We start from the raw sequence: 12757 nt of genomic DNA on the forward strand, positions 1-12757 counted from the left end.
TACATTTAATATTGAAAAATTCTTGAGAGAGAATGGACTCAGTTTTATTTCATTTTTAAGTAAAGCCTCCAAATAGTTAAGATGTTGATTGGAAAATAAATATTAACATACTCATTAAAAGCGACTTTAATAGAAAATATCCCCAATAGCTGCCATTGTAATTTATTGCTTTTATTTTCTCTTTTGACTTGCTTCCTGAGTAATGTTTTGGGTCAGTTTCTTGGCAACAGTTTTGATTTGGTTGTTTCCTTTTGTGAAAAGGTCAAAGAATTTTCATTTGCCTAAAAGGAAGAAAATTTATCATGATTTGAGAAACCCATATACTATACTACTCTGGATGTAACATGAAACTTTAAACTGCATCTCTTCTAGTTAGTATGGATTTATGAACACTGCACGACTTCAAGTACATTTTATTAAGGCAGTTGAAAATGAATCAGCAAAGTTATAGGTAAAGGAGTTTTGAAGGGGATGTTATTGGACTGTTGTTATTACCTCTTTTTAGGTAGAGCACATGTCAAAATTCTCCCCTGAAAAATTTTGTATCAGAAGTATAGTGTAAATGGGAGAAAAATTTTATAACCAGGTAGATTAAAAGATCAATTTTTAATGTTGAATATAAATCAGGAAGAGTTGAAATGTTGAATTATCTTTGAGTCAGTGTTTGACATCTAAATATTTGGAAATTTGGGGAAAGGAGGTATGGAAAGTTCACTTTGTCTCAAGTACAAACACTCCACTATTTCACTCCTATTCATAATGGTTTTGATATGAAAATGCCTTTTTTCACTTTTAAGAACTCATTTTAGTGCATTTTACCTACTGTACCATTCACCCACTGTAAGTTGGATAATTTTTAGTAAACTTAAAGGTGTGGGATGATTAACAGTTCAATTTTAAAAGACTTTCCATCATTGTGAAACTCATGCCCACTTACAGTCACGCTCCCACTTCCAAACCTCAAGCAAACACCAAACCACTTCTGGTTTCTTTATATTTTCCTTTTTCTAAAGATTTCATGTAAGGGTAATCATACAAGATGTAGTCTTTTGTGCCTAGCTTCTTTTACTTAGTATAATATTCTTGAGTCTATTTCAAATTGTATGTGTATGTAGTTAGTTTTTTATTGCTGAGTAGTAGTTTATTCCATGGGTATACCATGTATTATTTATTTATTCAGCAGTTGATAGACATTTGGATTGTTTCCAATTTTTGCTATTTTGAATAATGCTGCTATGAACATTGATGTACAAGTCTTCTATGGAATTATGTTCTCACTTCTTTCAAATAGATACATGGTAGCAGAATTTCTGAGTGTTATGGTAAATGCACATTTGATTTTGATTTTTAAATAAAATGCAAAAATTGTTTTCCAAAGTAATTGGATTGGACTATTTACATTCTCACCAGCAACTCTATGAGAGTTCCAGGTTGGTTTATTTTTAAATTTTTATTAGACCCAGTTCTAATTTTTCTTGATTGTGTAGTGGTATCTCTTGTGATTTTAATTCCTGTTTTAGTTTTCTGTTTTTTTGTGTAACAAATTACCACACACTTAGCAACTTAAAACAATGTACATTTTAATCCATGGTATCTGTGGGTCAGGAGTCTGAATACAGGTTAACTGAGTCCACTGTTGAGATAGTCTCACTGGCTGAAATCAAAATGTTGGCTGGGACCACGATCTCATCTGAGGCTTGAGATCCTCTTCCAAGCTCAATGGTTGAGGAGAGAATTTAGTTCCTTGAAGTTGTAGGACTGAAGTCCCCTTTTCTTGCTGACTACTAGCTGGGAGCCACTCTTAGCTTCTAGGGTCTGCTATGTGGTACACTCCAGAAGCAGTTTACAACATGGCTGTTTGCTTTTCAAGGCCAGCAGAAGAATTCCTCTCACTTTGAACCTCTCCGTAAGTGAAGGCTAAACCCTCTTTTGAAGGGCTTACCTGATTATATCAAGCCCACCTAGGATAATTTCCCCCTTGATCACCTACCTCAAAGTCAACTGATTAGGGACCTTCTTTACATCTGCAAAATCCCTTCACCTTTACTGTAGTATTTGCCTTGATCATGGGAGTGAAACTTCACCATATTCACAAGTATGACTCAAAGTTTGGGATATACAGTGCACATATGCCAGGGAGCAAGAATTTTGACAGCTATCTTAGAATTCTGCTACCACTATTTCCTTAATGACTGATGATGTTGAGCATCTTTCATGTAATTATTATCCATTCTTATGTCTTCTTTGAAATCTTATTAAAATATTTTGCCTATTTTTTATTGGGTTGTTTTACTGAATTATAAAATGTCTTTGTTTGTTTAGGACATAAGCCCTTGATCAGATTCATGATTTGCAAATATTTTCTTTCAGTCTGTGGCTTCTCTTTCCATTTTCTCTTTCCATTTTCTTAATGGTGTCTTTTGACAGGCAAGGATTTGTTAATTTTGATGAGGTCCATTTAATCATATTTTTAGTAGATTGTACTTTGAGTGTCATATCTGAGAAATCTTTACCTAACCTGAAGTGAAGAAAATTTTCTTATGTTTTCTAGAAGCTTATAGTTTTGCCCTTAAACTTAGATCTATGATCTGTTTTGAGTTAAATTTTGTGCATGGTATGAGAATGTCTAAGGTTTGTTTTTTTTATTATTATTATTATTATTTAGGCATATGTATATCCAATTGTTCCAGAAATTTATGTTGAAAAGGCTATATTTTTCCTCTCAAATTGTCTTGACATTTTTGTTGAAAATCAATTGACCACATATATAAGGGTCTCTTTCTGGACTCTCTCCTGTTCCATTGATCAATGTGTCTATCCTTATGCCAATACTACATTGTTTTGATTTCTGTAACTTTAAGTTTTGATGTCAGGTGATATTTGTCCTATAACTTTGTTTTTCTTTTTTAAAATTGCTTTGGTGATTCTGGATCATTTACATTTCCATATAAATTTTAAGACCTGGTTGTTAGTTTCTATGAAAAAGCCTGCTGTATTTTTCAATTCCATTGAGATAGTTTGAGCACGGTTGCTGTCCTAACAATATTGAATGCCCCAACCCATGCACAAAGCATACACAAAGCATATAACTCCATTTATTTAAATCTTGTTTAACATCTATAAACATTGTTTTAAAGTTAATTACATACAGGCATTGTACTTCTTTTGTTAAATTTATTACTATGCAGTTCATTCTTTTTGATGGCTATATTGAATGGAATTGTTTTTCTTAATTTAAAATATTTGCTAATGTATCAAAATATATCATTGGTTTTTATATATGGATCTTTTATCCTGAAATCTTGCTTAACTTGTATATTATTTCTAAAATTATTTTATAGATTCCTTAGGATATTTTACATACAGGATCATGTTATCTAGGAGTAAAGACAGTTTGAATTATTCCTTTCTAATTTCAAGGCTTTAATGTCTTTTTCTTGCCTTATTACACTGTTTAGAACTTCTAGTACAGTGTTAAAGGAAGTGCCCTGTTAAAAGCAAACTTCAGAACTTCTGGTGTAGCTTCAACATAAAACTTGAACTACATCTGTTAAGTGTATTTGGTTCTTAGAGGTAAATATCTCTTCTGAATAGTTTTTCTAAAAATTATTTCTTTCCTGAGACCCATCTTCTTTTTACTTTCTTTTTAAGAATTATGAAGAATTTGGGGTTTGTATAGATAATTAAATATTCATGGCTTGGGAGGTTGGTGGAGCATTCCTTTTAAGTCTGCCAAGATCCCAGTGATTTCCAGTCCTTGGATATCTTTCTCAATACCAGGTAACATTTTTATGTCACCAACTCTTTTAGGCATATTTTCGCATACTGCCTATTATAGCTTTTATTATAGCTTATTATATGCCATGCCATTATATGCCATGTTTCTCTTTCAAATCTTTTTCTTTTTTTTTTTTTTTTTTTCCTCAAGGAATGGAAGGCACATTGCCCTGTCAGTCAAAAGACTTGGAATCTAGTTGCTAGCTAGCAGTTTGATTTCTGGCAAATCTGTTACTTCTCTAAACTTATATTTTTCCTGTGTTAGTAAGGTAATCAATTGAGCCTTACATTATAAGCTTCAATACTAATCTGTGCTTTAATATTTTATGGTTCTGAGGATATACTATAAACAAGCAAAATAAAATTAATTTTATATTAAAAGTTTTTTTTTTAATTCAAATTTGTTTTCTATTAAGGAATTGAAAAGGCTCCAACTCACATACAGTTACAGAAGACACTTATATAAAACAAACATTCTCAAACAGCATGGTTATAAAATAGGCATATTTAGTGTTAACCATATGCCTTCTGAGAAATGCATATTTTAAAGCTTGTATATATACTTTTTCTCATTTCTTTTAAAACACAATATAAACTATACTTTTGTAGGTATCTTCAAGGAAGTCCTTCAAATTATATTGCTTTCTGATATTTTGTGGCATCAATAATGTAGAATTTTGTTTTAATTGTATTGTATTTGGCCTAACATAAATTACCCGTGGAATTAAACATGTCATAAAGTTTTCTGCTAGTTTGCCACTTATTTATTATTATTATACTAAATTCATTATCATCATAAGGATAAATCTGAATATGGTACATGATTGCATTTGAACCTTGATTCACGTTGACCTTTCAACCAAAGATAGTATATTGTCTCATTTAAGACCACAATTATTAGACCTTAAAGTGTTGAAAGTGGTGTTTTTTATTTTCATGGGGGTGGAAAAGGCACTGGGGCAAAGCACAGTATAGCAGTATCAGCTTATAGTGTTTAGCAATAGCTCAGCTATTTCAAAGCCTCTTTTTTTTTTTTCAAGAGATGCTAAAAGGGTGTTCAAAAAAGATGAAAGCTACATGATTAAAATGAAGCACGCTATAATGTTTAACTGGCAGTTTATGCTACATAGTCTATATACTCTGGTCTAATCATCTTGTATTGTGTCTGACTAGTTTATAGTGGTTGAAAGTTTCTTGGCCAGAAAGGACCTTGTAAAATTAGTTCTTATTAGAAAAAGCATGGATGGCTGCAAAATTTGGAGACAGGCTGATTTTAGTCCTGTCAAATGACATAAATAATCAGCAGGAAGGTTTTGGTCTAATTCAGAGGAAAAAAAAAATCAAGTGGTGTTTGTGTTTAGAATTTCCTAAAAGACAGAATTCCCATCAAACTACCATTTCAATTCTTCTTATAGGCTTGTCCCTGAATCCATGTTTTAAGAATATCTCATGTGTGTATGTGTGTGCACTTCAGAATTTAAAGTTAACAAATGACAGATAAAATGATAAAATATGAACATAATACCTTGAGATAGTCAAATGAAGTAAGGATATGAAAGGTTGATCCACAATAGCAGGTTGCAAAATTTGAAGTCCAAATACCTTGTGAACCAGAAACCTAAAGCTTAATTATTTACTTTCCATCCAGTGGTTGAGAATTTGAATTTGGTGGTGATGGGGGGGGGGGGGGGTTGAAGGATCGGCAGTTTAACTTAATTTTTGTTTTATTGGTATGACCTGTGGTCTCTGTTAACTAAGTGAAAAAGCATCTAGTCATTTGATTTATGGCCAGCCAAACAGCATAAAGAATTTAGATCAGAATAGTGTTTTGGTGTTTTTTAATGTGTAAGATTTTGTGTAAGATTGGCTTCTTTCTTCTTAGGTAGGAATAGTATGTTTGCTTTCATTTTGTGAAGGTAAGCATTTGATAGCTTGTTAATTTATCAGTTATTAGGACTGCTCACTACTACTTGAGTGTTACATATAGGTTAAAAGATAAAACATGGGAGTACCAAAATACATTGTTTTGCTGAAGAAACAGGACCATTTTCTCTAAGGTTCCCTTACATTTTAATCCCAAAACCCAAACCTTGCCTGATAAGTTCTGTAAAAATCCATTTGGGCATGTTTATGGGTTAACTCCACAGATAATAGTTTTGCTAGGTATGATTTCTTTTTTTTTGTTTGTTTTTTTTTTTAGGTATGATTTCTTGGATCATTTTTCTGAATGATGTTTAAACTGTTAGCTTAAGGGGCTTGAGAAAGTAATCTAGAAATAATTAGAGCAGAGAAGAGATTATTTTGTTTTTGTGATCTTCACATAGAAATGTTTGCTCCTTCTGGTGAGTGCCATATCACTATCACCTCTGATCTTAGAATAAAATAAACAAATACACAAATCTTCCAGTATATTTTCTTCCTCAATTGCTTTGATCTGAGTTTTCAGCTGAGGATGTGTAGTTTTCTGTGCCAAACTCTACTTGAGCAGGCAAATTTTTCTTTGACCTATAAATTGCAAGCATGTGTTACTTCCAATTAATCTTTACAAGCTAGTGGAAAGAAATGTAGTGGCTTTTCTAGTTTGACAGTTCAACAAACAAATTATCTTCAAGTAGATCAACTTTTGAAACTAGGAGAAGCCACATGTAATCTCCAAACTACATATTTTAGTGGCACCTGCTGAATAACAGGTGTTTATAACTTGGCCATAAAAATTCGTTCCAGCCTAGAATCGAAAGCGTCAGCCCAGAAGGAATCTTTTTAAAAAAATCAGATAAAATGATTTATTTTTAGTTCTATAATCTAATAGGTACATAAATAGCAGGCATAAGGTCCTGGGCATGAATTTATGGGAAAAAATTAAATAAACAAGATAGGCCATTAGAGGGAAGTGGAAAGGAAAGGAGATGGCTGCTGGGGGCTGGATCTCAACTATTAATGGGAATGGCTGCTTCATCTCAAGCTTATTGGTGGATACATGTTGAATTACAAAATATCCGAAACCTGTCAGGTTGGCAGGTGTTAATGGCTACACTTGTTTCTGTAGACCCTACACCTTACTGATCTGAGGAAGAGTCCACACAGCACAGTTTTGCCTTTTAAAGCGAGGACATTTCTTCACATTCTGGAGAGATGAGGAGAGTCCATTTAAAGCAGGCTTCATTAGTTTTGTCTTAGCCACTTCAGAATCAGTAGAAGTAGATAAAAAGCCCTCTTAAGCATAGTCTATCTTTGGGGCTTTTTTATTTCAGTCATCTTCTTTGTTTTATCAGTTTCTTGTCTCCAGTCCTTGTGCCAGCATGATGCCCTGGGAGACAAGATTCTCCCTTTCCCTTTTTCCCCTGATCTCATTCCCCACATTCTCCCCACCTCATATGTCATCTCCTGGGGAAGGTGGTGGGAAAAAATCTGGTTAATAAATACTTGCTAAAATGTTAAAGAGTTTCAGTATCTCTCCCATGGCCTTACAGGGCCTTACAGAGACTAAGAGTCCAAGGGATTCTAAAGAAAATTTTAAATTCAGATCCTCAGGGAGAAGCAGAAGAGGAAAACAGGGTGTACGGATGCCTTCTGTGCTTAGGGGTGACCTAAACTATACGTTCCCAGGACCAGTTGTTCAAGTAGGATTATTTATTGAACCACCCAGGAATATGAGGGGAAACCAGGTCAGGGGCAAGGTTGCTCATGCCTACCAGCTTAAAAGTACAAGTGTCCTCTGTGTCGCTGGGCGTGGAATATGTGTGGCCCTGTTTAAAGTTAACCTTTGTATCTGTGACTGGAGCTGTGTTTCAGATACCGGCAAATATTGATGGCGTTTGGGTAGGTTACCTGATGTGAAGCTCTTCTGGACCAGCCTCGCCATGGCAGCCTGCTGGCTTTTATTTTGCTGGCCTGCAGCAGGTCAGCTTGGACATTTCAAGGGTGGTTTTGCAGAGTGTGAATTTTAATATAAGAAGCATGTGTGTTTTTCAGGAAATGTTTGCACTTATGCATTAACACGCTCATTTTATAAATTGGGCTACAGACATTTCCATTGTTCCCTCCTTGTATTATCTTGCTTAGTTGCGTGCTTTAACAATTTTTATAAAGTTTATTGCCCCCTGCTGCTCGGTATCTTCATATGCTATGTGTTGTTCTTTACATCCTGCTGGGGTGCAGATTAATGAATTATTTTTCAATGAGAATGATATGATTTTTACAGCCTGCCCACAGAGATACTGATTTTAATATAGTACTTGTTTGATTCTGTGCCCTTGCCCATTTCTTTTACCCTGTGCATGTCACCATTTGTCGCATCTGAGTGTCACAATGCACTGGCTGTCCAAGCTTGGTGCCATGCATGTAATGGTCTTTTTTTATTGTACATTTAATTTTTCATTTCTCTTAATCTTTGCCCCAAATCTCGATCTTCATTTCTATCTCAGACAGTTTGGCTTTTATGCCAACATCTGTACATTTGCTTTGCATTGAAATTCCAAGAATAACATCTTTGCTGCCGGTGGTCTCTTTCACTCAGTAATTGAATGCACACATTCCTTGGATGTGCAATGTGGGGTGTTTTAGCAACTTTAGGCTTTTGTCAAACTTGGATTTACTTGAAACTACATAAATGAATTGGGGTTTATTTTGTAGGCACCTGTGCCTTCTTGTCTTCTCATTGTGCCCAGGCTTACACCACAACTCTATTTTCCCTCATCTGGTTGGAACTATAGAGATTCTCATTTCTATTTCCAGAATGGTAGTTAATATTTAGGCATCACCACCTCTACTCTATAGCATGCCAGTCAGTTTGGTCTTCTCCCTCTTTGTGCTTTTGCTCTATACAACACCATCATTCCTTTTTCCTCCCATACCCTGACCTCCAGTGTTAAGTTTAAATTAATTAATGTAGGCGTTCATGACAAGGGATGTCTGGAGCTTGGAATATTCAGTGAAAAATTTTGAAAGTCCCAGTACTGAAGGGTCCATCTTGACATTGACTATGCAAGGTCTTGTTTGTGATTTAAATACAAAATTTACCAAGTATGTCCGTTAAAACATGTTTAGCTGCACATAAGAGAGGATACAACCTATAGTTGGTTAGCAGTAACACCATTTAATTGCCTGACAGTGAGAGAAGTCTGTGGACAGGCACTGCAGTGGCTCAACATGGTCAACGAGGACCCAGGTTTGTTCTGTTTTTCTGTGCTGCCATCCTCTGTGCGTTACCTTTTCCACTCAAGACTTGTCTCATCATGTCATGATGGAAAAACAGTTGTTGCATCTCTAAACATCTGTCCTTATATGACAGCCTCAAGGTAATATGAAGTGTGAAATATTCCACAGAATCTTCATAGGGGAGTTTCCTTTATGTCTTACTGGGCAGAACCACATCTTAGTCCTGTACTTGATACAAGCACCCAGCTATGAGATCACAGATACGGAAGAATTGACTATAAGCTAGGTATTATTCATTTCCTGGAAACGGGCACATAATCTGCCCAAGAAAATCAGAATATTTTCTTGGCAAAGAAGAGGGGTTAGAGCAGCAAACTTGGTTCCTTTTGGATGGACAACATGTTTGTTTACTTAACCAGGAACTGGAAGTTTTTGGATTAAAAAATGACAAGTACAGGGCCTTTGCAAAATTACTCTAATTCTCAATGTAGGTAGTGAATGTGGAAAGTATTTCTTCATTTTAGAGCCGTCAAGTTCCATGTGTGAAAATTATTATATATTCTTACAGAGTGTACTCTGCAACCATTTGCTTTACTACTAAGTAAATTTTCTTTTTAATACAGCAACATCCATATTTGGGCTTTTTGAGAATATATGATAATAGGTGTGGTATAAGTAATGCTAAGCTTTTAGTTGGCTTCCATTTGCTGCAATCCTAATCCAGAAGACTGTAATCCCTATGAAAGCAGGGGCCTTGTCTCTTTTTGTCCCTAGTTGTGTCCTTAATGCTGCCTGAGTCCCTGGAATATAGTGGGTGATAGATATGTTACTCACTGCATAAATGAGCCTCAGGGATGGCGTTTTTGAACTTCTTCTACTTGCTCATATAGTAAAATGCTGGATGCTAGGGTGAAATTTAACATTTGAATCAAGTAATAAAACAGGTTTCTTTGTCAGAGTATATCTCGCTGTGTAATTAAGAGGATCGAGTTGCTTATAGTTTCATCACATGTTTTTCCGAAGTCAGTAAGCCAGCCCATCACACAGTTATTGCCATTATGAAATACGAGAAGGAAAGAAGGAAGGCACAGGTTTAATCATACTCATGTGTGACACTACAGAGTCAAATGTCACCATGCCTCTACCTCCTCAGTCTGCAAGACAAAAGGGGCTGAAAGTAGTAAAGGAGGGCAGTCAGTAGTGGAAAGAATGGAAGGGAATTTGCTCCAAGCTCTTCCATGCCACCTCATCTCCTTCCTTCTCACTTGGCCAAGTAATTAAGGGAGATGTTAACAGTGGGCATGTGACAAAGGGGTATGTTCCAGAATATTGATATTTTCCCAGAGGAGCACAAGTATTAACTGATTTGCTCTGGTTGAAAAGACCCCAAACTGAAATAAACTTGAGCCTGTGCAAAACTCTCTTCTCTACTTAGCTTTTACATAATGAAACTTGCCCTAAAAGTTATGGACCACATAAGAGAGGTGAGGGGATGAATCTGGTTACAAGTGTATAAACATTGAATTGCCATTTGTACTGATTTTCAGATGCAATTTAAAAATTAATCCAGAATGTTCAGGTCATGGGTATTATGAAAGCTTTTTATTGTAATCCTAGACAAAACTTTATTATGCCATAAAGAAGTCAGGAGTCTTTAGTGAAAATTGTAGTTGACAGGAAAATAAAGTCGATTCCACTTAGAGCTAAAAGGTATAGTAGGTCAGGAGATGCTTATATGTATCTTTTACTTTAGAGTGCATTTATAGTTCATGAAAGGAAGTAGATTGATATTCTTAAAGTGAACTTCTTTCTCTTGTGTTCACAAAACCTGAGTTAGCCAGGTGGAAGGACGCTGAATTAAGCCTTTATTACTCTGCCTGGGGCACAGGAGCTGGAGTCACCAGCCCAAGGATGAATGTGCAGTGCCAGTGACACGCTGCCCTCTGCTGAGACCACAGATTTCCCTCCTTTATTTTTCACATCTCAGCTAAGTACTTAAATAAAAATCTCTTGAATGATACTGTTCCTTGCAATCTCATTTCATTCTTCACTCGCTGTTCTCAGTTGCTGGAAATTAAACATTATTATCATCACATCTGACTAGAAAGACTATGTCATCCATAGAAATGTTGATTCAGGGTTAGGAGCATTTCGTCTGTGATCTTTGCCCTCAAGAAAATTAGGATCTATTAGAAAGATTGATAAACATAAATGTTCAGTGTTCAGTTTATAATGCCAGTGCACTCCTTCCAGGAAAAAATATAGTGTAAATGGAGATTAGCTTGCTAGCTGAGTACACAGAGCCTGTGTACCCATAATGGAACCCAGCAATAAAACTGACCATCCTACCATCCTTTTTTTTCAAGATCTTATTTGAGAGAGAGAGCACGATCAGGTGTGAGTGAGCATCAGTGGGAGGGGAACAAGCAAACTCCCCACTGAGCAAGGAGCCCAAAGTGGGGCTCAATCCCAGGACTCTGAGATCATGACCTGAGCTCAAGTCAGACGCTTGGGCTCAACTGAAACACTGACCACTCAGGTGCCCCTAAAATTGACCATCCCTTCATACCTTATGGGTCCCAGAAGGAGCTTTCCTTGTGCCTGGGGGTACTCGCATGGTGCAGGGCAACATTTCGAAATAGATTGAAACTGTTTGGAATACTTTTCTGTCAGCACTGCTGATGCCTCCTTCACCTGCTAGTAGGGTTTCCTCAGGCCTGAAGTACTCAGCTGTCCTAAGTTTATTCTGTGTTCACTACCCTAAGTGCATTTGAGGGAGAGAAAGGTAAGATAACCTCCTTACCTTCAAAGAGTACATTGCTCAGAAATTTTCTTTTCTTGTCAAAATTCCAGCTCTCTTAGTACATCTTAGTCTCTCTACGGATTAAGAGAAGAAGCAAACTGGTGGCATCAGTAGACACTGCTGTGTGAATTATTAATAGTCTTTTTTACCTACTCAGAAGATTCACTTTCTAAACAAGTATGTTTGTTAAATCAGACAAATTTTTAACCAGAGTTATTTGTATTATTTCAGACACTGTAGCCAAAAGTAAGGGGGGGAAAAAACTTCAAAACATTTCTTAAATGTTTTTAGAAGTCCACTGAAACATATTTATTGGCACTGAGGGTTATAGATGAAGACAGTCCTGTTGCGAATTAAAATATGGGCACAGACACAGACAAGAAAACTATAAACAGGGTATAAAATGAAAGCTAGAAGAACAGTGAGGAATATGGTATAGGAGCTAAGAGCAGGACAATATGCCTTCCAACTGTCCATTGAGGGAAGGCTGAATGAGTGAGGCCTTTGGATAAGGCAGGCCTGATGGGGTCTGTGTACGTTTAGCTTGGGGCAATAAATAGTCTGGGTGGGCCAAGAGAATAGTCTAAGCAAGAGCACTGCAGTGCTGGTCTGGAGGAGCCTGGCCTCTGGGGAGGTCTCTGTCTCTCAAGAGTTCTGCTGTGGAAGGGGAGAGGATTGCAAAATAACACCTAACTACCCCTTACTTGGTATACTTGAATTCTCTTCTCAACCCTATGAGCAAGAATCTTAGGAGGAAATCTGAGAGCCTCGAGGTCATCCCAAGGTCTGGGGTTCCCCTTCTGTCTCTTTATTCAGTTGCACAATCACCTTCATCATATCACTTTATAGAAGTTTGTTATTTGTCCTTAGGGACATATCCATGCTTTCTGTTTGGGGAAGAAGTAGTCAGGATTACAGATGACCCTTGAGCAGCATGGGTTTGAACTGTCCAGGTCCACTTATACACAGTTTTTTTTTTCCCCCAATAAATACAGTGTAATACTGTAAATGGATTTTCTC

At 36.3% G+C, this 12757-nt stretch overlaps 1 protein-coding gene and 1 long non-coding RNA gene across 9 annotated transcripts in view; one reads left to right on the forward strand and one right to left on the reverse strand.

The window, feature by feature from the left end:
• NPAS3 (neuronal PAS domain protein 3) overlaps nt 1–12757 on the forward strand; it is an 839196-nt gene that overhangs the window by 369718 nt on the left and 456721 nt on the right. The window lies entirely within an intron of this gene.
• LOC144320047 (uncharacterized) overlaps nt 1–12757 on the reverse strand; it is a 40593-nt gene that overhangs the window by 18780 nt on the left and 9056 nt on the right. For both annotated transcript variants that reach the window (XR_013385635.1, XR_013385636.1), the window contains one exon: nt 11738–11811. This is a non-coding gene — a long non-coding RNA (uncharacterized LOC144320047). The remainder of the gene's footprint in view (nt 1–11737; nt 11812–12757) is intronic.

Source organism: Canis aureus, chromosome 9, assembly GCF_053574225.1.
Source record: "Canis aureus isolate CA01 chromosome 9, VMU_Caureus_v.1.0, whole genome shotgun sequence".
Taxonomy (NCBI): domain Eukaryota; kingdom Metazoa; phylum Chordata; class Mammalia; order Carnivora; family Canidae; genus Canis; species Canis aureus.